General features: G+C 48.9%; 1 protein-coding gene across 12 annotated transcripts in view; it reads right to left on the bottom strand.

Annotated features, from left to right (window-relative positions):
- The window catches only part of B3galt5 (beta-1,3-galactosyltransferase 5), a 71,675-nt gene that overhangs the window by 6,138 nt on the left and 42,704 nt on the right, over positions 1-22,833 (bottom strand). The window contains exon 1 of one of the 12 annotated variants that reach the window (XM_060370833.1): positions 20,751-20,771. The exons of the other annotated variants lie outside the window; for them this stretch is intronic. The gene's annotated coding sequence lies outside the window, so the exon portion shown is untranslated. Of the gene's footprint in view, positions 1-20,750; positions 20,772-22,833 lie in introns of those variants that run through there. 12 annotated transcript variants of the gene reach the window in all.

Here is a 22,833-nt window from a genome sequence, read left to right as displayed (position 1 = left end):
AACCCTCCCCTACCAGTGGACTTGGGGAGGGGAGTGTGTGGAGAAGGGGGAGGAAGGGAGGGCTTGGGAGGGGAGGAGGGAGGGAACTAGAGGGGGGATACAAAGTAAATAAAGTGTAATTAAAAATTTTAAAAATTAAAAATAAATATTCATGAGTTGATGTGCCAGCGAGATGAGATACATGACAAGATCCAGAATTTGGAAAACTCTGGAACCTTTCAGCACCCAGAAATGGAGGCCAGGCCTCGACAGCGAGACACACAGGACGGCCTGCCACACTGCGCTGTAGCACACTGTGAGCTCTGAGCTTCTAGACGCCCGTCCCAGCTCTGGGGGCCGCCAGCCGGCACTGGTGGAGCATCCAGACTCCTCGTCCATTGTATATGCAGCCAGATCTCCCCATATACCCTCCGATGACTCCATGACAAAGAGTGACCCAGCTGGGCAGCCTGCAGGTCTGCAGGCCGCACGTGCTGGGTGTAAGCTCAGGACTGTCCACAGACGCCTCTGTGCTAAGTAAGCGTGCTCAAAAAGCAACTCTTAAGAACTTAAGTTCCTTGTATCCCTGGTCTCTCCAGGACTTTAAACATAAGATGGAAGGTATTGGACTGGGGGAGGGGCATAGGAGAAGAAGAGGGAGGGAGGTGGGATTAGGAGGAAAAGTGAATAAATGGTAACTAAAAGCATTGTAATAAATGATTTTTTTTTAAAAAAAAGAACTGAAGTTGATGTGTTGGAATTCTTGGTCCATGGCTGATGGTGCTGTTGCAGAAGGTTGTAGAGCCCTTTGTAAGATGGGAACCAGCTCCTCAAAGCCAGTTCTTGGGGTGAGTGGTCAGACTGAGGCACTCTCCTCTTCATGTGCTCTCTGCCTCCTGACCCACAAGAGCTGAGCAAATGTCCTCACCCTCCTGCAACCACAGTTACAGCTGCTCCCAGCAGCTCATTCATCTTCCTACCAAAATGGAGTACAACCTCAAATCATGAGCTAAAACTAACCGTCCTCTCTTCAGCCACTTATCAGGTCATAGCAATGAGAAAAGTAATGAACTCAGAAGCACACAGAGTTTTCTGAAATTTTAGGCGCCTATGAATACTGTGAGGCTATTCTTTTAACACCCAAATCTGGTTTTCTTTTCTCTTCTGCCCACTCTTTTTCTCACTGAGTGTGTGATCAGTCAGGTTAGTGTTGTGACACTGAGAAAGAAACTCACTTTTGCCAGTAAGGGCTAAGCCACAGGGTAGAAGCCAAGAGGAAACGGATTCCTTTTCAATAGCATCCCGTGCACAGGGTCCACCCTACCTGCTGAGACAACCCTCTGGACTTGGCTTGTCTACGAAAAATGGTGACTGTGCCTCTCAGGGCAGCTAGAGAAAATGGTGACTTGCCTCTCAGGGCAGCTAGAGAAAATGGTGACTGTGCCTCTTAGGGCAGCTAGAGAAAATGGTGACTGTGCCTCTCAGGGCAGCTAGAGAAAATGGTGACTGTGCCTCTCAGGGCAGCTAGAGAAAATGGTGACTGTGCCTCTCAGGGCAGCTAGAGAAAATGGTGACTGTGCCTCTCAGGGCAGCTAGAGAAAATGGTGACTGTGCCTCTCAGGGCAGCTAGAGAAAATGGTGACTGTGCCTCTCAGGGCAGCTAGAGAAAAAATGGTAGAGTTCACGCTGTTCACACTTTACTAGAGGACTCGACCCTTTGCCTGCTCCTGTGTGGCCTGGAGCATTTGAGCTGCATTCCTATCCTCATTTTTGTCACTTCTAAAAAGGGTACACCTGAGGCACCCCACACGACTAACCTGCCTACAACAACAGACATGTGAGGATTCTTGGGTGAAGATAACCTGTGGTGGCTTGAATGAGAATGGCCTCCATTCGCCTTTAGGTTTGAATACTTCAATCAGCTGATGGAACTGTTTGGGAAAGATTAGCGGTGTGGCCTTGTTGGAGGTGTGTCATTGGGAGTGGGCTGTAAGATTTCAAAGGCCCATGCTATTTCCAGCGTGCTCTCTTTCTGCTTCAGGCTTGTGGATCAAGATCTGAACTCTAGGCTGTTCCTGCCACCATGTCTTCACTCTGCCATCATGGACTCTAACTCCCTGAAATTATAAGCCCAACTAAATGGTTTTATGAGTTCCATTGCTGGTGGTATTTGTCACAGCAATAGAAATAAAGTGTAATTTTATTTAATTTAATTTAAGAGCTGGGACGGGCGTCTAGAAGCTCAGAGCTCACAGTGTGCTACAGCGCAGTGTGGCAGGCCGTCCTGTGTGTCTCGCTGTCGAGGCCTGGCCTCCATTTCTGGGTGCCGAAAGGTTCCAGAGTTTTCCAAATTCTGGATCTTGTCATGTATCTCATCTCGCTGGCACATTTATTTGGTACCAGGAGTGGGATAAAGCTAGACAAACCTGCCCTTGCTGGGTTTTTGAGGAATGAAGAAAACAATGGGACTGTGAACTGGGAAAGTGGTGTCCTAGTAGGAGTGTGGAAGACAGTGCCGTGGGCTATGGAAGCCCAACCAAGAGGTTCCACAGGCGAGCAATATCTGTAACCCAGATAGAGACCATTCTTGTGATACTTCGGCAAAGACTGTGACTGATATCTGTCCTTGATATCATAAGAATAAGAATCTGCCTGAAACTAAATTTAAAAGCAAGGGGTTGATCTCACTGGCAGAAGGGATTTCAAGACAGCCTAACATCAACTTTGTTATGCAGTTGTTCATGGTCACACTTATGTAAATGTACAGATACAAAATGTCCAGTTTGAGGAGGAAGAAAAGCACCAGAAAATTTAATTCTGGAGCCAAGGCTTGTACTAAAAGGAAGGCCTGATCCAGAGTGGAATAAAGGGAAGGTGTCCTTGGGACAGGATCCCAAGCTAAGCTCCAAGCTTATGAGAGAAAGGGGCATCATAAGGAACGTTCTGCTCCTAAAAAGCAGCAAAGGAAAGACACTGAAAACATGAGTCAAGGGTCAGCAGAATCTGAATCTGTTGTCCACATGGTTCTAGCTTCAGAGTCCTGAGAGGGACATGAGGACAGAGGTTTTGGGATCTTCCTCTGTGCTGCTGAGGCCAGGCAGTATGTGACAGGGAAGGCCCTGCATGGAGGCCCTTGGAGGCCCATGAGCCCTGAGAGCCCAATGCATGAAGCTGTGAGAGTGAAGCCTGGGTTGCCGGGAGATGCCAAGATGTGAGACATGCCAGAGCCATGGGTGTCTGCAAAGGTGCACTGCACACAGGCGCTGGAACATGAGGAAGCAAAGCTGGGGGAAAAGGACCCACTAAGCTCAGTGCGCTGGAGACAGAGATGCAGGATTTGGACTGTGCCACGCTTAGTTTCCATCTTGCTGTTATCAGTATTTCTTCACTATGCCACTTTTCCTCCTCCTTGGAATGGTAACGTATATTCTCTGTCGTTATGTGTTGGAAGTTTATAGTATGTTTTATTAGATTTCGCAGGTGGTTACAGTAAAGAGATTGCCTTAGTTGCAAAGGAGACTTTAGACTTTTAAACTGTTGAGACTGTGAAAGGCTTCTGAAGTTGGACTAAATCCATTTTGCAGTATGGTATGACTGCAAGCCTGTGGGGTCGGAGAGTGGACTGTGGCAGCTTGAATGAGAATGGCTCAGCATGATTTTCTCAGGGGGCCTGAGTTCAGCTCCTAGTACCCACATCAGGAGTTCACAACTACCTGTAACTCCAGCTCCAGGGAGTCTGACATCCTCTTCTGACCTCTGCGGGCAACGATATTCAGTGCACAAACCCACACAAAGACACAAACATATACACATAACTTCAAAATTAAATAAAAATACTTCTTTAAAAATTGTTATACTGTAGTGTGTGTGTATGTGTGTGTGTGAGTGCATGCGTGCGCACCACATGTGTGTGTGGAGGTCAGACAGAACCTTGCTGGGAGCCCAGTTCTCTCCTCTACCATGTGGCTACAGATTTCATGTTATCGGGCGTGACAGCAGGTACCTTTACCTCCAAGGTGCCTTTCCTCTAGACACTTCACAGAGTTTGACGTTCCCAGGGTGGACAATCTCCTCCCTCACTGCACCACCCTTTACAGACACCAAACGTCAGTGCATGGGCAAGCCGAATTCCAGCACTCCTGCATTTCCTGCTCCCATTAGGAGCTGGACCATTTTTCCTGTCTACAATAGAAATACCAAGAAACTACATCCAAAGTTGCACCCCTCGTGGCCCCTACAGAGTCAGCACCTGTAGCTGGAGTTGAAAGGACCAGGCACCTCCCTCTCAGAAAGGAGAGCTGAACAGATACTAGTGCCATCAGGAAATGGAGAGGAGGACAGCATTTTTCTGGAAGGACACTGCGTAACCCCAGATTGCAGCCCCACGCTTCTAGCAGCTGGGAAGAGGTAGTCACTGTGAGCACAGTCAACCAAAGGTGGGCACTCGGGCATGAATGAGGAGCTGACCTCAGGCCGCTTAATCTTCAAGCTGCGGAATCTGAAAAGATCCACTGTGCTGAGTGTACCAGAGAGAAGAGTGAGGGAGAGGCGAGGGTGAGAGGACAGTCCACAGAAAGGAGAGGAAATCATGGGTCACCCCTAGCTTGAAGCCAAAGAAAAGCAATGCCCCCCCTCAAAAAAAGAATCCATCCCAGTATTACCAGGTGAGGCTGAGCCAGGCTTTCTCAGGGAAATCCTTCCATCAAAACAAAACAAAACAAACCTATGGAAACCACAAGGTGAAGAAAGTACCTCCAAGAGGGAGATAGAGCAGGCATAGTTCAACCCTACCCAGTCATAGAATGGCAGAGCACTCTGAAGGCCTCGTCAGCCTCAGGTTCCTAGCTGGGGTCCAGCTCTCTACCAGCGTGTGAGGACAAGCACTGGCAGCAGAGGACCAGCAACCTGCACGGCTCCTGAGCTGTGATGACTAACTTAGGTCAACTTGACTGGCCCACAGGGTAATTCTCAACAACTGCGCTTGTCTGAGAGGGTTTGGGGATGGCAAAGGCAAACCATGGAGGTGAGCCTCGTGGGCTCAGTTGAGAAACCGGTCTGCTCAAAAGGGCTGTGAAGAGGGAGAGACTCCTGCTTCAGGGAGCTCAGACATTGGTCTTTCCCTGTGTTCAGTGAAACACCTTCCTTTTGTGGTTAGGTCAGCTGGCTTTTGGATTGGAATTTACTCCCCAATTCTCTGAATTCTAAGTCCTTCAGACTCAGATTTGAGATAAGCCAGCAGCAACCCACCCTCCAGATTGTTCACTGCTGACCTGGGGGCTTGGCAACCTGTGTAACTGAGTCTCACTGGTCCAGGCTGACTCTCTCTCTTTCTCTCCCTCTCTCTCTCTCTCTCTCTCTCTCTCTCTCTCGACCCCTGACGGGCACAGGGAGCCCCACATCTTCTGAGAGCCCTGCCAGTGATGCCTGTAGAGCTTTGAATGAGAAATGGCTTCCATAATTTTGGGACCCCAGTTGCTGCTGTGTGGGGAGGTGACGGAACCTTTAAAAGGTGCGGCCTTGCTGCAGGAAGAATGTGATCAGGCTTTCGGGGTATACAGCCTCCCCCAGCTTCCTGTTCTTGCTCTCTGATTTCTGTGTGCAGTTGAGATGGATCCTCTCAGCTTCCAGCTCTGGCCGTTTGCTGCCATCCCTCTCTAGCCACTGTGGATTCACCCTCTGCAGCCATAAGCCAAACTCTTCCTGCTATAAGCCGCTTTGGGTCATAACCTTTTATTGCAGTAACAGAAGAAGCTAATACAAGGCCTGGAAGGTGGCTCATGTTGGTGACGTGATGAAACGATCCTCGTGGAGGACAGAAGAGGGTGGCGCCTCCAGGCCACCATTCCGAAGAACACACGGGGAGCAGCATTCAGAGGCCAGAGCACCAGTGTCACACAACACTCTTTACACAGGCTGCCAGGGCAAATGGATGCTTGACGGAAAAGCTGAGGCTGGCTACGTAGGTCACAGAAAAGATCTCAGAGCCCAAGGGAGCGCTGAGCTGAATGGTCCTTTCCCATGAGTGATTTATTACTAGAGCCATGAAGCCATGGGAAAATTATGGTAGGGGGCCTGGGAAGAGCTCAGGCTCATGGCAGAGTGGGGTCCCCACCGGACCGCTCCTCAACCCACGGAAAGCCTGTGTCCACCTGCACTGTTCCCCTCAATCACCCTGCCAAAGGCCGCAAAAGCCTGCTTTAGGTCGGAAAGGACCACAGGGACAGCCACAGTCTGTCCCCCCTAACCTCTCTACATTGCCTGAGAGGCTGGGCAGACAGTCCTGCTGCTAACGCACCTGCTGGGTTCCCCAAACCCCATTTGCAAAGTCTTATGAGGCCACCTCTGGGCTGGCACCTAAGGCCTGTAAGTGTCCTTCGCTAGAGGAACAAGCGGACATGCACCTTAGCTAAGAAAATGGGCACAGCTGGAGCTGGATCACAAGACCAGAAACACACTCACTCGGAGGTCACACCTACACACACAGACACTGAAAAAAATGTAACAGCCACCATTTCCTAACGTCAGCTTGACACACACTAGAGTTATCTGAAGGGAGGGAACCTCAGTGAGTGAGAACACACCTGTGTAAGAGCTGGTTGTGCGGAGTTTTCTTAATGAGTGATTGATGGGGAGGACCCCGCCCACTGTGGGTGGGTGTCCTGGGTCCACAGGAAAGCAGGCTGAGTCATGGGGAGCAGCCAGTCAGAAGCTCCCTCCACGGCCTCTGCACCAACCCGCCCCAGGCTCCCACCCTGCCTGAGTGTCTGCCCTCAGTGCGTTTGATGAAATGTTAGATAGAACTGAGTGAAACAAACCTCCTTTCCAAGCTGTTTTTGGTCAGAGTGTTTCATCCCAGCAATAGAAATCCTAACCGAGACACATGTTTAAAAGAACCCTCAGTGAATAAACACCCAAAAGTCCCAGTGCCCATGAAAGGTCACCATCACTGGGGTAGTGGTTTGAATGAGAATGTCTCTCATTTTGGTTCAGATATTTGAGTGCTTGATCATTACTTGAGGGAGGTTAGGAGGTGTGGCCTTGTTGAAGTAGGTGTGCCCTTATTGGAGTAGGTGTGGCCTTGATGGAGTAGGTGTGGCCTTGTTAGAGAAACGGTGTCTAGGGGGTGGGCTTTGGGGTCTCAAAAGCCCAGGCCAGTCTCAGGGTCTCTCTCTTCCTGTTGCCTGTGGATCCGAATGTAGAACTCTCAGCTGCCTGTCTGCCTGTGTGCCACCACGCCCCCAACACACACATGAGCATAAGGACTACATGGCTGAAACTGTAAGTCCCTTTCTTTAGTAAGGCTCGCTGTGGTTCCAGTGGCTCGTCACAGCAACAGAACACTAGACTTCAGGAAATGAAGCAAAATGGTCATGAAACGCCGTGAGTACAATCAAACCCAGGCAGAGTAGGAGGAGCCACTGACCACCCAGACTGGATGCCCAGCCCAGAAAAGGCCCCACAGCCCCAGATCCAGACCTTGAGGGAAAGGAAGAGCCGTGTAGTTCCACATCACAGGAACATGAACACACACAGGAGACAGAGCGAGCTCTGCATCGCCTGCTACAAAACCAGAAGGAAGTGTCCTTGCAGAAGCTGCTTTCTGTTGGGTGCTGGTGGCCCTACAGGAGCCCGCCACGCCAGCAGTGCTGACCTTCCAGGGAAACTGACAAGCTTCAGGAGCTGCACTCTGGGGGACCTTACTCAAAAGGTCCATCTACTTTCGCAGTCTGTGAGAAAGGAGGAATTTGGAGCAAAACAGCAACACGTTGATACCCAACACAACTGCTGTCAGCAAATATCCCTCAACGGAAAGATAGAAAAGCGAGTGCCACACGGCCACAAAATACAAGCAGCATGCTAACACAACAGACACTGTTGAAAAAAAAAGGACTACACATGAGTGGACCCATGTACAAAGCAGAGCCAGGAAAAGACTTCATGGTAGAGGAAACAGAACAGTGATTATCTTGGTGATCACTCTGTAGACTGGGAGGAGCACAAGGAAGCTTCTGGAAGCTGAATACAGCCCAGTCTTGACCAGAATGGTGGCTGCAAAGATAGAATTATGTGTTAGGATTCACTGGACCAGGCAGCTAAGACCTGTGCCTTTTGTGGTGTGCACACACCCTGTGTGATGGATTGAGTAGGCGTGCCTCCACCTCATGTTTGAACACACTTGGTCCACAGTTGGTGATCTGTGGGGAAAGGGTGAAATCCTAGGAGGTGGAGCCTTGCTGGGGGAAGTGAGTCACTGGGACAGAGTTCACATCCTACAACTTCCTGTTCTCTCTCTCCCTCCCTCTCTTTCTTCCTCTCTTTCTCCTTCTCTCTCTCCCTTCCTCTTTCCCTCCCTCTCTCATTCTCTCTTCCTCTCTCCCTCTCTCTCTCTCCCTCCCCCTCTCATTCTCTCTCCTTCTCTCTCCCTTTCTCTCTCCCTCTCTCCCTTCCTCCCTCTCTCTTTCTGTCTTTCTCCCTTTCTCTCTCCCTCCCCTCTCCTTCCCTCTCTCCCTCCCTCCCCTCTCTCTCCCTCTCTGCTTCATGTCTGAAGTGCGGCCTCTCAGCTTCCTGCTACAGCTTTCGTGCTCACTGCCATACCCCCCATGATGGACTCTTATCCCTTTGGAGCCATGAGCTGAAATAAAGTCCTTCTGTAAGTCACTTTTCGCACAGCAAAGAGTAACATAGTGTGCTAATACTTGTATCACAACTGAAACTACATCTCTGACAATGTGGTATCTTCTACAGAACCGTCAGAATTCATTTGGTCACAGATTTGATTTTTTCCCACAGTGCAGTTCATGTTCCTGTGTGTCACAAAAGGGGCTGCAGGAAGAAAACTGGGTTTGCTCTTTCAGTCCAGTCCAAACCACAGATCTCTTGGTGAAAGGCTGGAGGCTGGCAGAACCCTTGGTCACCATGGCTTTGCACAATGACTCGTGCAATATTTTATAACTTAGTCAATTACATGCCAAAACCTGCTCTGGTTCCCACCATGAATGTGCTATGTTAAGGAAGCAGACTCAGATAAGGAGTCCTAGGATGCAGCTCAGGTGGAATAAACCAACAATTTTCAGAATACTGCCCAAAAGGTGCCTCTCTTGGTGCAAGCACAGGACATGAGCTCTAACTTCCGAAGGAAGCTGGGCATGGTGGCGCACGCTTCAGAGCAGATCCCTGGGGCTCACTAGCTAAGCTGTCCAGCCAATGGTGAGTTCTTGGCAGGAGTAACAACACCTGGAGTTGAGCTCTGATCTCCACATGCACACACACACACACACACACACACACACAAACTTCATTCCCATCCCAGCTTCATCCCAGCATGGTGTGTAGATCCTCACCTGAAGCCTGAATCCCTCAGCACATAGAGGATAGGGCAAAGGGTAAATGTGGCTCTTCCAGCTTCAATACAGTAGCACCCACAGGGATGCCAGCTTGCTCTGCTCCTTGTGGCCCACCTCTCATAGGCCTTATGGGCAATAGCCTTCTCGTCTGTAAACGGAGGTCTACTCTCCATGGGAGGACTGGAGAGTCCCAAGAATAAGAGCCTTACTCCAAGCTCATTGCTGCCATCCCAAGCCTCATCTAAGACTAAGAGCACAGCCAAGGACCACTACCCCTCGGAGAACAGTGACCCTCTCTTGAAGGGCAGTGTGAGTACATATCTGACCCCTGGGCTGGGGTAAGGGGTTTGACCCAAAGCCAGTGGGCAGGGACAGGCCAGAGTGGTCACACTCGGAGATGTTTACTGGAAGCTACTCTAGAAAGCCAACCAGTAGGGACAGGGAGGCCATGACGGCCTGATGGGTAATGGCACAGCATGCAGGGAGAGCCGCAACCAAGGGGAACCTGGCAAGACCGTTACAGGGCCAGAAGGAATGAATCAGAGAAGAGGGTCATTCAACAGCAGGTTCCTCCAGTTGCTCAGCTGTGGTGGGAAAACACACAATGCCTAAAATCACAGTTCTGAAGGGGAAGCCCCCAAGCAGGGGATGAGCTGCTTGAGGAGGCCCTTCTCCCTACCCTGCTGCGTCCTCAAGATTCGCCTGCGTATTTGCTCACCACCCTCCCCACTTGCTGGACTTTTGGAGGTTTTCTGTTGGCCAGTGTTCTTTGGGTCTGGCCAGTGGTTAAAAAAATAATAATAAATAGCAGAATTACAAAGACAAGGTCAGGATACCAGACACCAGGATCCCCACCTGGCTTCCTCTGAACAAAGGGTTTTTTCTGAGGGGCTCCTGCATCATACGGCCCCCTCAACACAGCTGTTTCTCCCACCTCTCTGGGATATGGCATGATCCTGTCGACATTGTTGTCACTGAGGTGTTCGTTGTGGTTTGGATGAGAAGAGTCCCCGTAGGTTCAGATGTTTGAATGCTTGGTCCCTAGTTGGTGGGACTGTTTTGGAAAAAATTAGGAGGTGTGTCACTCGCTATGAGGTTTCAAAAGCCCTCACCAGGCCTAGTCTCTCTCTCTTTTCTTCTCTCTATTGCTCTCCCTCCCCCTCCCCCTCTCTCTCCTTTCTCCCTCTCTCTCTCTGCCTCCAACTTGAGGATATGATATGAGCTCTCAGTAAGCTCTCGCTACTACACCACCATGCCTGCCTGCTGGCTGCCATACCCCACCTTGATGGTCATGCACTCACCTCTGAAACTGTAAGCAAGCCCCCAATTAAATGATTTTGTCCTGGTGCCTTTTCATAGCAATAGAAAAGTAACAAAGACAGTCCTTTATCTAGTAACCATTTCAGAAGAGAGTGTTCTGTGCCCCCCTCCACCTTGACCATTCTAACTGTTTGACTTTAATCAAGTTTCTTAAAACCTTGAGCCTCTGTATCTTCAAGCTTGAAGTAAGAAGGATGATAGGGGATTATAAGAATGTATTTGCAGAATAAAGCAAATATGTTGAAAGGGATTTAAAAACTAAAAAGAACTTTGCACATATGAGTAGATATTTCCTGAAAACAATCTGCACATTTTGAAGCTTGGTTTCCGAATTATAAGCTTTATCCTTGGCAAACAGCATGTCTAGTGTCATAATATGTACAAATCAGGGCAGCTGCAAAGTTCCTCGTTCATGCAGTGATGGGGGACGGCCTGTCGGCAGACTGCTCACCCAGTGTGCTTGAGGCATTGAAGAAAAGGAGAAGGGGCTGTTGGAAAACCTCAGTGAAAGCCTTACTTACGTCTTTGTTGACCATTTAAGAAAGCCAGCTGTAACAGACTATTCTAGAGACGTATTTTAAAATTGTATTTGCACATAAATTCATGTTGATTTCAACTATTTGCACCAAGATCACAGTTTAAGACTTACCAAGGTGCCCCTAGCAAGTACCCTGTTAGCTAGCTTGAACTGGTTCAGTAGAAGCCAGGAAAATCAGCATCATGCACAGCACAAAGTCACCATTTCAAACTGACCCCTCCCTTCCACCTGGACTACCTTATCACTGCGGCAGCAAATACTATTGAAACTCTCACGTTCACGGTCCCTCATTACCAGGCGACAAAGCACAAGAAAGATGGCCAAAGCAAACCTTCCTGGAGTCTGATGGGTGGGAATGCCAGTCACTACAAACACTGCCTGATGAGGAAGATGGCCTCCCCTGAGCCCAGCACTCCATCGCTCAGGCTTCTCATGGAAAAGCGCAGCAGCTAGTCTCCAGAGCAATCTGTGGGTCCGGAAAGTTAGCCCCGATTATACCTGTTGTCGGCGTTTCTGTGGCACGGTGTTTTCACGCCTTCTTAGTGATCCGGGCTCAGCCGCCTCGGGGGAGTTCTGCCCACAGAAACACACCCCTCTGTCCCGGTGTGCTTCCTCCTTCCCCACTGGGCTTTCTTTTCTTCAACCTATACATATTTGGGGCAGGGGTGCATGTGTGCATTCGTGTGCATGTGTGCGCATATGTGTATGAGCGTGTGTGTGTTGCCTGCATTATGTTTGCATGCCACATGTGTGCGGGACCCACCGAGGCCAGGAGAAGGCAGAAGACCCCCTTGGGCTGAAGTTACAGACCACTGTGAATCACCGTATGTGCTGGGAATCGAACCTGGGCCCTGAAAGAGCAGTCAGTGTTCTCACTGCTGACCCAGCCCCTACGTCCTCATCTCTGGGAGGAGACCATACAGTATGAAGTGACATTTGCCAGAGGATAAGTGGTTACAGACACAGCACAGAACTGCCTTCAGGGCTGTATCCCACCCTGTGTTGGCGTCTGCCTCTCGCCCCCTCTTACCTCTCAGGGCTGGAAACGACAAGGAACCACCTGTCAGAGAGTTCAGACAGAACCCGAGACTGCGGCTGCCCCCTGCAGCATCTCTGATTTAGCGTCTCACACTCATGTCACTCTAAGCCTGGCTGCAAACACGTGGCTTGCACTGAAAATGATGTTGCCAGGGAATCTACAGATTTCACTGCGAAATGATTCACAGCCAACATACAACACATTTTACAACCTTGTTAAGATTGTTAAACATTGATAGGTGCGTTCGAAAGTCCTCCCTTTTGTAGGAAGGGGCCGCCTGTGTTTTCACAGGTGTCTGGCTTTCTGCTTTGGCTGACAGAACAAGCTGGGACCATTTTCCTATGAAAAGAGAATTTTGTGAAAGGAACTTACTGATGATATGTGTTCTACTTGTTTAAAAACTGGCTGAGTGAGGAGCTGGGAGCACAGCTAACGCCGGTGCTGAAGAACTGCGATGTCAGAATTCAGCTCTCCAGCGCCTCTGTGAAGGCGGGGTGAGCATGGTGGCTCACCTGTAACCCCGGCCCGAGAGGGCAGAAGAGACTCCTAACTACCCAGAAGGCAGTGGTTCCCTGGGAACGAGTCACAAACAATCGTGAGTCGCTATGTGTGTACAGAGAATCAAACCTGGGTCCTCTGAAAGAGCAGCCAAACTCCCGAGCTCCAAGCCCAACAAGAGAACCCACCCCAGCAAAATAAAATGGAGAGTAATTGAGGAAAACAACCAGAATCAGCTTCTGTTCTCAACACGCACATGTGAGCACACACAGATGCATAGACATACACACACAGACACACATACATGACACATAGACACATGCAAAAAAAATAGTCAAGGGAAGGAATCCTCATTTTATGTAAAAATGAGTGAGTTGTGGGCTCCCCTCAGACTCCAGCTGCCTTCACCTTCAGTGAGTACCACTGTGAGTGTGCACACCTCCGCACACCTCCACACACCAGCACGGCCACTGCGGACTAAAGAAGCTGTCGTTCCGGCCACAGGGAGCACTTGCAACAAGCTTCATAAGAGCAAAACTTCCAACTACTTATAAAGAAGGAAAGTCGGAACCAGGAATGGTGGTCCCAGGGCTCGGGACGCTGGGGAAGGAAGAGCTTGAATTTGAAATCAGCCCTCTAGATAATGAAACCTTGTCTGAAGGAAGAAAGGAAACAGGAAAGGAGAAAGGGAGGAAGAGAGGGGGGAGAGATAATAAGTGAAGTCAAAAAAGTAAATCCACAATAGCAGATTACACAAGAAAGCATTCAGAATTTCAGGTACACTCTCTTAGGTATATTTAAAATTACTTTCACAGGGAAATGCACACATAGCCTCAAGAATTTTCATTACTCAGCCAAGTTTTGTGGCACAGGCCTGCAATCCCCAAAACTCAGGAGGCTGAAGTAGGAGGAAGTAGAGTTCACAGGCTGAAGTAGAGTTCACAGCAGCCTTGACTGCAAGGTGAGATCCTGTCTCGTACTTCCAGTGCTAGGGTGGTGGAGACAGGAGGACACCTGCAGTTTACTGGCCAGCCGGTCCAGCCAAATCATCAAGGTCCAGGCCAACGAGATATTGCACCTAAAGAATAAATAATAAGATGGGCAGCTCCTGAGGAGCTGTGCTGGAGGCTGGCTGCTTCCTTGCATACCCACACAGATGGGAACATGGACCTTTTGACACATCACCTCAGCAAACACTGTCATCCTAATGTGTGTGGAGTTACTGTTTCTCGGCTGTTCATGCTAAAATGAAAACAAAGTTCAGGCCAGGCGGGCATGGTGATTCCTACATGAAATCACACATTTGGAAGACTGGGGCAGGAAAATCACCGTGAGTTCAAGACATCCTACGAGTGAGTTCCAGACCCTGTCTCCAAAAGCAAATCCACAAAGTTCCAAGCAGCACATGAAGGACACAACTGTAGGCAAATCCCTTCATACACAAGGCCAGAAGAGGCACACTGGAAGTATCAGATTTTCACGCAGGCCATGGGGTCAGCAGAAGTGGTAAAGTGAGGCCCTGGTGTTAACATCTCACTATTAACGTCCAGGTTAGAGGAGAGTGGACACAGGCAGGAAATAGGAGCTCCAAGGAAGATGATCCCCAGCATGAACCTGGAGCTCCGGGCTTGCCTCTCCACTCCTCCCAGAGCCAGAGGGCTGGGGCTGGAAGAAGAGCCATGTTCATGGCTCAAGTAACTGTCTCACCCCTATACCTGCGTGAGGCAGAGGGACGGACAAAGAGGATCAGCAGCCCTGATGAACACTGCTGAGAAAAGGGATGGGAAAACAGGGACAGGTGTGAGGAAGAGTTTACTGTGACTATGCATAATTGGAAATGTGAGTCCTTAGGTCAAAGCTGCACCCTATCACCAGGGCACATCCGCACTGAGCCCGAAGACCTGCCGAGGAAAGGAAAAATACCTACAAGAAAACGGACAAGGAGACAAACAGCAGCTTCCTACGGTCAACAAGAAAAGCCAACGATACTTTCAAAATGCTACAGGGAAGTAGTTACCAAACAGAAAATGAATACCCAACTAAATTAATATGCAAAAAGTAAAGCTATGATTCAAATATCTTCCAGCACATATGTAGAAAGCTTAGCATCCATTTGGCTGCTGGCATAGAACACAGCTCTCACTTCAAAGAGAATAAGAGAGTTTATTCTGAGCCACACACGAGTGAGCGTGGCTGAAGGAATACGGACACAGTGTCCCAGACAACATGCTCCCGTGTGGAGGTGGCTATGTGCACTCTGTAGTCGCAGTACAAAAACAAACATCACAAGCCAACGCTTTTGCGATTGCTGGGGATGGCAGGTTTACAGCTGAGTGGAGAACTCTCTGCTCCACGTTTCAGATGCTAGTTCATAACATTCTAGCTTTGGATTGGTGGAAGCCAGTGGTCTCTTCAGTTCATATATTCCAAAGGTTTTACCTGGTGGTCACAGATGCTAGGTTAGACACAGAGATGAGTGATAAACTCCATTAAGAGGACCAGTGATGATGTTAAATAATTTTGGCTCTTGGTCTACAACATTCCAACTCTACACAGTCAGGAAGTTCTGACCAGTCACTCCGGTCAGATGCTGGTAGATGTGTTCCTTTCCCAGGGAACTTTCATCCACATGGCCTTGCTCCAAGGATTATAAATAAACATACTTGGACAAGACATGGGATAAACCAATGTATATGTCACAGGATATAGGACACAAAAAAGAACACAGAGGAAGAGGCTGAGGTACTAGGCTATTTCATCCACTTCCATCGGTGAGCAGAGAGGAGCTTCTACCACAGCGGGGGAGCCGGAGGGTCTGGTGCTTCGGGAGAAGGCAGAGCAGAGCAATATAGTGCAGCCATGGCATCAGCCGCCAGGAGAAAGGGCTAACCATAGCTGAGGGTGACGGAAGAGACTTCGTGGGACTGAAGCTAGAGCATGATGGAGACTAGAAGCATTGAACAGACGGAACAAAACAAAAGAGAAGACAACCAAGAATGAGTCCAGAAAATCAGCAAGAGCCCGAGCTGGAGCCAAAGTTAACCTGATGGCATCCTGGTCGCATTGCAGTACACCCATTCCAGGGGCTGATACTGATGGAGCTGGAAGACTGAAGGCGAGGGAAATGGAGGGAGGAAGAAAAAGAAAGAGAGAGAGAGAAAGAAAAAGGGAGGGAGAGGGAGGGAAACAAGGAGAGGAGGAGGTAGAGAGGAAGGGGGAAAGGGAGGGAAGGAAGGAAGGACACCGGAGGGAAGGAGGACAGGAGAGGAGGAGGGAGGGAGAGAAGAAAGACGAGGGGGAGGAAGGGAGGGAGACAGGAAGGGAAGGAGGAAAGGAAAGAGGGAGGAAGGGTGGGAGGAAAGGATAGAGGAGGGAGGAAGGGAGGGAGAGGGGCAGGGATGGGGGAACACCACAGGTATCCAACAGGTTTGCACCTCAGACATGCCCTAGGTGCATCAAGAGGCGCAGATGGCCCCACACTTCTCATAAATCACCAGCACGTGGGCTCCACACACAATAGGTGGGGAAAGCAGAGTGGGCAGAGAGGCCCCTGGGGGAGTGGAAGATGAAAACAAAGATGCACTCACCTTGAGTCGCTAACCCTGACCCCACATTCCTCCCTGCCTGGCTCTGGGAAGTCCCCAGTGTCACTGAGAGCCAAAAACGCCAATTTCCACTCCTGGGCCAGACTCCGGGTGTCCAAACTCTACATGTCTATGCTGTTGCTGTTGTTTTATTTGGTTTTATTTTCCTTTATTTCTTCTGTATGTCTGTGCAACACACGCACGGCTGGAGCCTGCAGAGGCTAGAAGAGGCTGTCTAATTACCATTATTCCCATTGTGTGTGTGGCGTGTGTGATGTGGACACGTGTGCTATGCTGCACATGCAGAGGAGAGAGGATGGTTCTGTGGACTCTCCTTCCATCTTTCTGGGGACTCCAGGGCTTGGACTCAGGTCCCTGGGCTTGTATTTTGGCAGGTGCACTCAACTCTTGAAGCCATTTCACTGACCCAGCTTTCAGACTCTTTAAGACACAAACAGGAACTAGGCTGCTACTTCCCGCCTGCAATCCCAGCACTCAGGAGGCTGAGACACAAATCTGAGGCCAGCCTAGACCACAAAGTAATGAGTTCAAGCCAGTCTGGCCTACAGAGTGAGACCCCGACTCAAAAAACAAATAAATAAATAAACAAATAAACAACAAAGAACACAGACAAGTCACCCTTGGGTTTTTCTGGCTTTACAGTATTGTGGCCTCGCCAGAGTGGCAAGGTCATCAATAAAAACAGACATTATATCAAAAGCCTTGATGCCTCTAAGGAAGCTCTCCGGCACCCCACAAAGGCTCACACACACTTTTTTCCTTGTCCAGCTGGCTTACAGCGAGCTTCATATAAGGTCGACATCTAATCGATGATGGCTGGAAGTGGCCAAAGCTTTTCTGGAGTGAGTCTGTTGTAATGGCTGGCTATAAAATGTGTCTCTGCCTCTTTTGTACCTAGGGATCCTGGGGTCACTGCTTGGGGATCAGCTCCTGCCTCATCTCAGCCACCTCTGCCCTCCCGGGGAAGCAGAACAGCCTCCACTCTTCCAGCAGGAGGCAGCACACAGTCAGCTCTTTGTTTCTTCTCTCCTACTATTTGTTTAGCATGTTTAAAAGCCAATTGTCTCTGGAGGAAGCCATAGATGCAGAATCTTATTCTTCTTACAGAAGCACATCACAGATTCAATGCTAGACAAATTAAACTAACCTACACTTTAAATGAAAAGCATAGAAATTGATCAAATACCCATGTATACCCATGGCATGCACTCACAAAGAGACACACAAACATAAAAAATAGTAAAATTTAATTTTTTTAAATTTAAAGACATGCTACATATGAGCATTAGAACGAATAAGAATAAAACCAGGTTATTAAGTCTTTGCAGTATTATTAATAAGAATTAATAACTTCATTCTTTTGGTTTTTTGTTTATTTGTTTTGAGACAGTTTTTTTGTTTGGCTGTCCTGGAACTCACTCTGTAGACCAGGCTGGCCTCGAACTCACAGAGCTCTGCCTGCCTCTGCTTCCTGAGTGTACCACCACCGCCTGGCTCATAACTCCATTCTAATGATGAGAAATGTCAGGCAAACTCAAACTGAGGAGATTCTACGAAACAACTGCTCGTGGCCCTTCACAATAGGTTAAACTCGTGGGAGACAAAGGCTGAGGCACTAGTGAATGTGCAGAGAGAGATGACAATGGAGCAGCGGGAGGCTCTGGCTGTGAGCCCAGGCCAGAATGACATTAGCAAGAACACTGTGCAAATTGCAAACGATTTGGAAACTGAGCATGTTGAGCCATGTTGGCTCTATAATCCCAGAACCAAGGAAACCAAGACAGAAGTATCAAAAATTTGAGGCCGGCCTTAGCTATATAGCAAGACTCTGTCTGAAAAATACAACCCTGAAAAAACAATAATCAATAATAATAATAATAATAAATGTTGTATTTACTCTGAGATCAACAAATTACATCCTGATAGAACAACAGTCATGAAAACTGACAAAATTTTTAACTCAACTTGACAAGTGAACTTGAACTTTATATAGAGGACAAAAATGAATCCGCAAATTACAAAGAAGAACAGAGGGAAACTGGATGCCCATGAACCTCATGATGCTTTACAGTGACTCACCTTTTACCATCTCACCATGTACATGATGAGCAGGTGTCACCAACCGGCAGAAACACACTCACACACAGCTCTTCTGCTGCTCTGACTTTTCTACCTGTCTGAAATATTTCTCAAAATTCTTACAATTCTAAGAAAAATAAAATTGGTTCCTCCCTGACCTGCGTAGCCTTGAAAACACATCCTAGTAGAGCACCAGGAAAGCACCCTTCCAGGCGCGGTTACTACACAGCTCAGCGTCTCCCCTTTTTTCATAGCCTGGGACAAGAAGCAGATTGTGATACTCAGGTCCCTATGCAAATTCTGAGAAAAACTCAATAAATCCACATAAAAGGCAGGCATAACGAGCAGGCTCTACAGAGGGAGCCAGACAGGTGACTGTCCATTGTTAAACAAGAATGACGGCACAGCTAATCTGGAAGGAGGAACTCCCAGAAGTGAATTAAAGGTGAGACCAATAAATTTTCTGCTCCCCAGAGAAACTGAGAACTCTGTCAGCAAAATGCAGCAGACACAGGAAATGACAGGAGACCTAAGAGCTCAAAGACAGACTTGTAGAGCGAAGGCATGGCAATCAAAACACCCCTAGGGAGCAGAGAAATGAGGACTTGCAAGAAAGAGGCAAGACAGCCTTGAGCAGTGATGCTGAAAGGGACACAGAGAACCCAAAGCTACGTAGACCCAGGTGTGGTGGCACACTCTCACCACTGTTCCCCAAAGTCTGTCCTCTATTTCAGTCATTCTACTGTGCCCCAAAATATATGCCATGCCAATTAGCAATTACTCTTAAAATCAAATTATTTTGTAATTTGAGAAGCTTTTTATTTTGTTTCATGCTCAAGCAAAATTTAGTTTAGAGAATAATAGGTGAATGATGGTTGCAATATCACTGTTGCTGGTGCCACAGGACACCCAGGACCATGTAGTCCTTACATGCACTCGGAAGGCATCTCTGGTACTGTCCTTAACCCCTGTGTCTCGACCTCTTTGGGGGTTGAACGAACCTTTTACAGGTGTCAAATATCAGATACCCTGAATGTTGTGTATTTACATTGCAATTCCTAACAGTAGCAAAATTACACTTAAGAAGCAACTCAGACAATTTTGTTTGGGGGTCACCACAACATGAGGAGCTGTATTAAATGGCCCAGTGTTAGGAAGGGTGAGGACCACGACTCTGTGATGTCAATGGGGAGAAGCAAGCATAGGCTTGAGGTAATCCGCCTGGGTCACTCTCTCTGTGAGGACACAGGGAATCAGAGAGTAATCAACAACATCGTCCCCCTGCTTAGCCCAAATGATGTCTAGCTCCTGTTCCGGGTGGGGATAGAATTCAAGATCTGAGATAAAAAGTCTGGATGAAATCTTTAAACCCTTGATCTTGGTTTTCAGCTCCACATGGCGTTATTTTTGTCAGGTCCAAAAGAAACAAGGGGCTACATGGGCTGCCTACTGGGGTGCTGAAGCACACACTGGCCTCCAGGCTCAGTTCCTGAGGCTGCTCAGCTCTCCTGACCCCACCTTGCCCTTCCCTGGCTCGTGGGCTTCCCTCCCCCAGCTTCTCCTTCCTGTACAACCCTGCCGTGCCAGCCAGGCGCCCCCTGGCATCTCCTCCTCTCCTCTTCCTCTATCACCACCCCCTGACCCTGCACCTCTCTCCTCTTATGGCTCAGTTCAGGCTACCGATCACGTTTAGTCTACAACTTTCTCTCCTGTCCTGGACCCTTCCAGACGCCTCTGGCTGTACACCCCGTATCTACAACAAAAACTTCCCCCATCATACCTTGGTGCAGTCATGTCCTCACTTGGCACAGTTTTGTCAAAAGCTGTTATTGTCTTACCTGTGGCTGAATATTCAGGTATGGTTTACAAATGGCTAACCAGTGCTGTGCCCAGCAGGAAATTTCACTAGCTGCTCAATAACAGTGCGGTCAGCTTACACCCCAGAGCAGGTTTGTCTGGATGGTCATCTGTTCAGAAGAGTTATAAAGACTGTGACATGCCCACTGACGTTAGACCTTGTCACGGGAGTGCAGCAGATTTCAAGGAGTCAGGGTGCTTCCTCTTTCCCTCCCTACTTTGGTCTTTCGGGTCTTTCTCGGCACCACTGGGTGTGTTTTATTACTATATTGAAATTATAATGGCCTGGGTTCATCTGAAATGTTAACTTGGCATCTAGACCAGATGGTACGGGCCTGGAACGTCACCTCCCAACACTGGCAGGACAGCTGGCCATCAGTTGTTTGGGGGTTCATTCTGGTGACATTATTCCCGATCCTGGTTTTAAACTGCCCTTCTTACCCACTCGCTCACTTTGCAGCTTTGGCCATAGGCTCAGACACTTCTCTTACCAGAGGCAAAGCTGGAGGAGGCAGCCACAAAGCCTGACAAGGGCCAGCCCCAAGCCTAGCCAGCGGAAGCCTGAAATTGGAGAGTGAAAAGCACCCTTGCCAGCCAGGTGTTTCCCTGTTGGAAAAGAAAAGTCATCGGTATGTATGCTCGGCCAGTCCCCAGCCCCACCCCACCACGTGTGCGTGCTCGCGCGCACACACACACTGCTCACACAACCCAGGGTGGAGCCCGGGGCAATGCAGTAAGCTTCTGACAGCTGATGTGTATAGCCAGGGAAGAGAGCATGCATGGCAGCTTATGTCCTCACCCACTGGGGACAGAGGATGCCCAGGAGCAGGCAGCTGTTCAAGGACACTGGGATCTGTGAGTGGCACTCAGGACCAGGATCTAGCCCTGACTGTAATGGAAGTTCTGGTTTCTTTGTAAACTCAGTTACGCCATGTAAATGTGTGTTTGTTTTAGCCCCAAGTGTGGGCTTTTAGTTTGGATTTTAGATTGTAATAATTGCTGATAACTGTGTCGTGCAGGGTGTGGTCTCTGCCAGCTGGGAGGGGCCTACCTCATGCAGCATGGAGAGGGGGTGGTCTGGGGTTCTGAGGATATAAATATGAGAGCCCAGAGAAAGTGTGGTGTGGTTTTGGCGTGCAGCGGTGTGGCAGTTTGGAGACAGACGGAGAAACGTTTCACCGCAGCAGCTTGGAGGAGACTGCTGGCTGCATCTGCTGTTGACAGAGATTGGGACAGCCTTTAAAGAACCCCTCAGCCTCAGCAGCTGGAAGAAGTAGAGGGGCCTGTGCCCCCTCTCCCCACTCCCTTTTCTCTCCTAGGGTTCAAGGGTTGGTGAAGGGGAGGTAGAAGCCTAAATTCCCCAGATGAAAGAGAGTTTAAAAACGAGCACAACACCTGACAGAAAACCCAGAAGAATCGTATTGGATGCCCAGCTAAACACACACACAGGACAGGCGGGCAAGCTCCTGAGCCTGCCAAGACCCAGGAAGGCAGAACTGCTCTCTGGGAGTTTTAGGGTCCCTGCGCCGATCTGAACCTGCCCCATCCACTTTCTGTAACCAGCGAGTGGCAGCAGGAGAGCCCAGCTGAGAGGAGAAGGCCGAGCCTGCCAGGACACCATCTCATCACATCCATATTCAGAGATGCCCCCTGTTTATCCAGAGCATCTGCCCAAACCCACAGAAGAAGGGATGCTTAAGAGGGGCGCTCATAAAGAAACAACTGTCTGGGTCAAGCTGGGGAAGGGGGAGGGACAGACAAAAGGAAGGAGCTGCTCCTCAATTACTTCCGGGACTTGATGTCAACAGCCTCTCCCTCAAATCAGACTTTTTTTTATTAGCCTTTCAGATGAACGACTTGGGAAGGGAAAACAAAAACTGAAGAAACAGAGAACAGGCCTCTGCACAGCCGGTCCTTACATGATCTATTTGAAGCAAATGTGCCTGTCACTCAAACTGTTTTTAAAGAAGAAACGCTGAAAAAGATGGGGCAGATACATGGAGCACCCGCAAGACTGGATGGATGACTGACAGGTAAACAGACAACAGTTTTGGTTTTGTTTGTTTGGGCTTTTTCAGCTCTGCCACTCAGCTATATGCCTTGCCCAAAGCTAAATCTACTGAAAAACTTCATTATACAGGAACGGCCATAATGAGCATGTATATAACTCAGCCGTGCAACAAGAATTCCCCACATTCATAAAATGGGCAGGAGCGGCCCTGGGAAGCCCAGAGCTGACTGGAGCAAGGCCTGTCAACCCACATCCTTAAAGCCTGTCCCCATCCCTTTAGCCCAGGGCACAGGACATGAAGGAGATCCAAACAAGGGAAGCTGTGCCATAGACATAGAGCAAAGAAGTTTAAGTTGGTTGAGCAAATAGAAAAGTGAGAAAGATTGACGCGAGCCTTCTTCTGATTTACTTTCCACTATTTGAGAGCTGACTCCCTTCCCCTAAAATAGAAATCCATGAGCTGAACCTGGACGGGGAGGAGGGGCAGGGAGTTCCTCAAATGCCATATTTTCTGCGCCTTTACCCTGCTGGCTTAGTGCAGGCACATGCACACACATCATAGC

The sequence above is a fragment of the Meriones unguiculatus genome, chromosome 17 (genome assembly GCF_030254825.1).
Source record: "Meriones unguiculatus strain TT.TT164.6M chromosome 17, Bangor_MerUng_6.1, whole genome shotgun sequence".
Classification (NCBI taxonomy): Eukaryota; Metazoa; Chordata; class Mammalia; order Rodentia; family Muridae; genus Meriones; species Meriones unguiculatus.
Note: the sequence above shows the minus strand (reverse complement) of the source record. Positions and strands in the feature narration are given on the sequence as shown.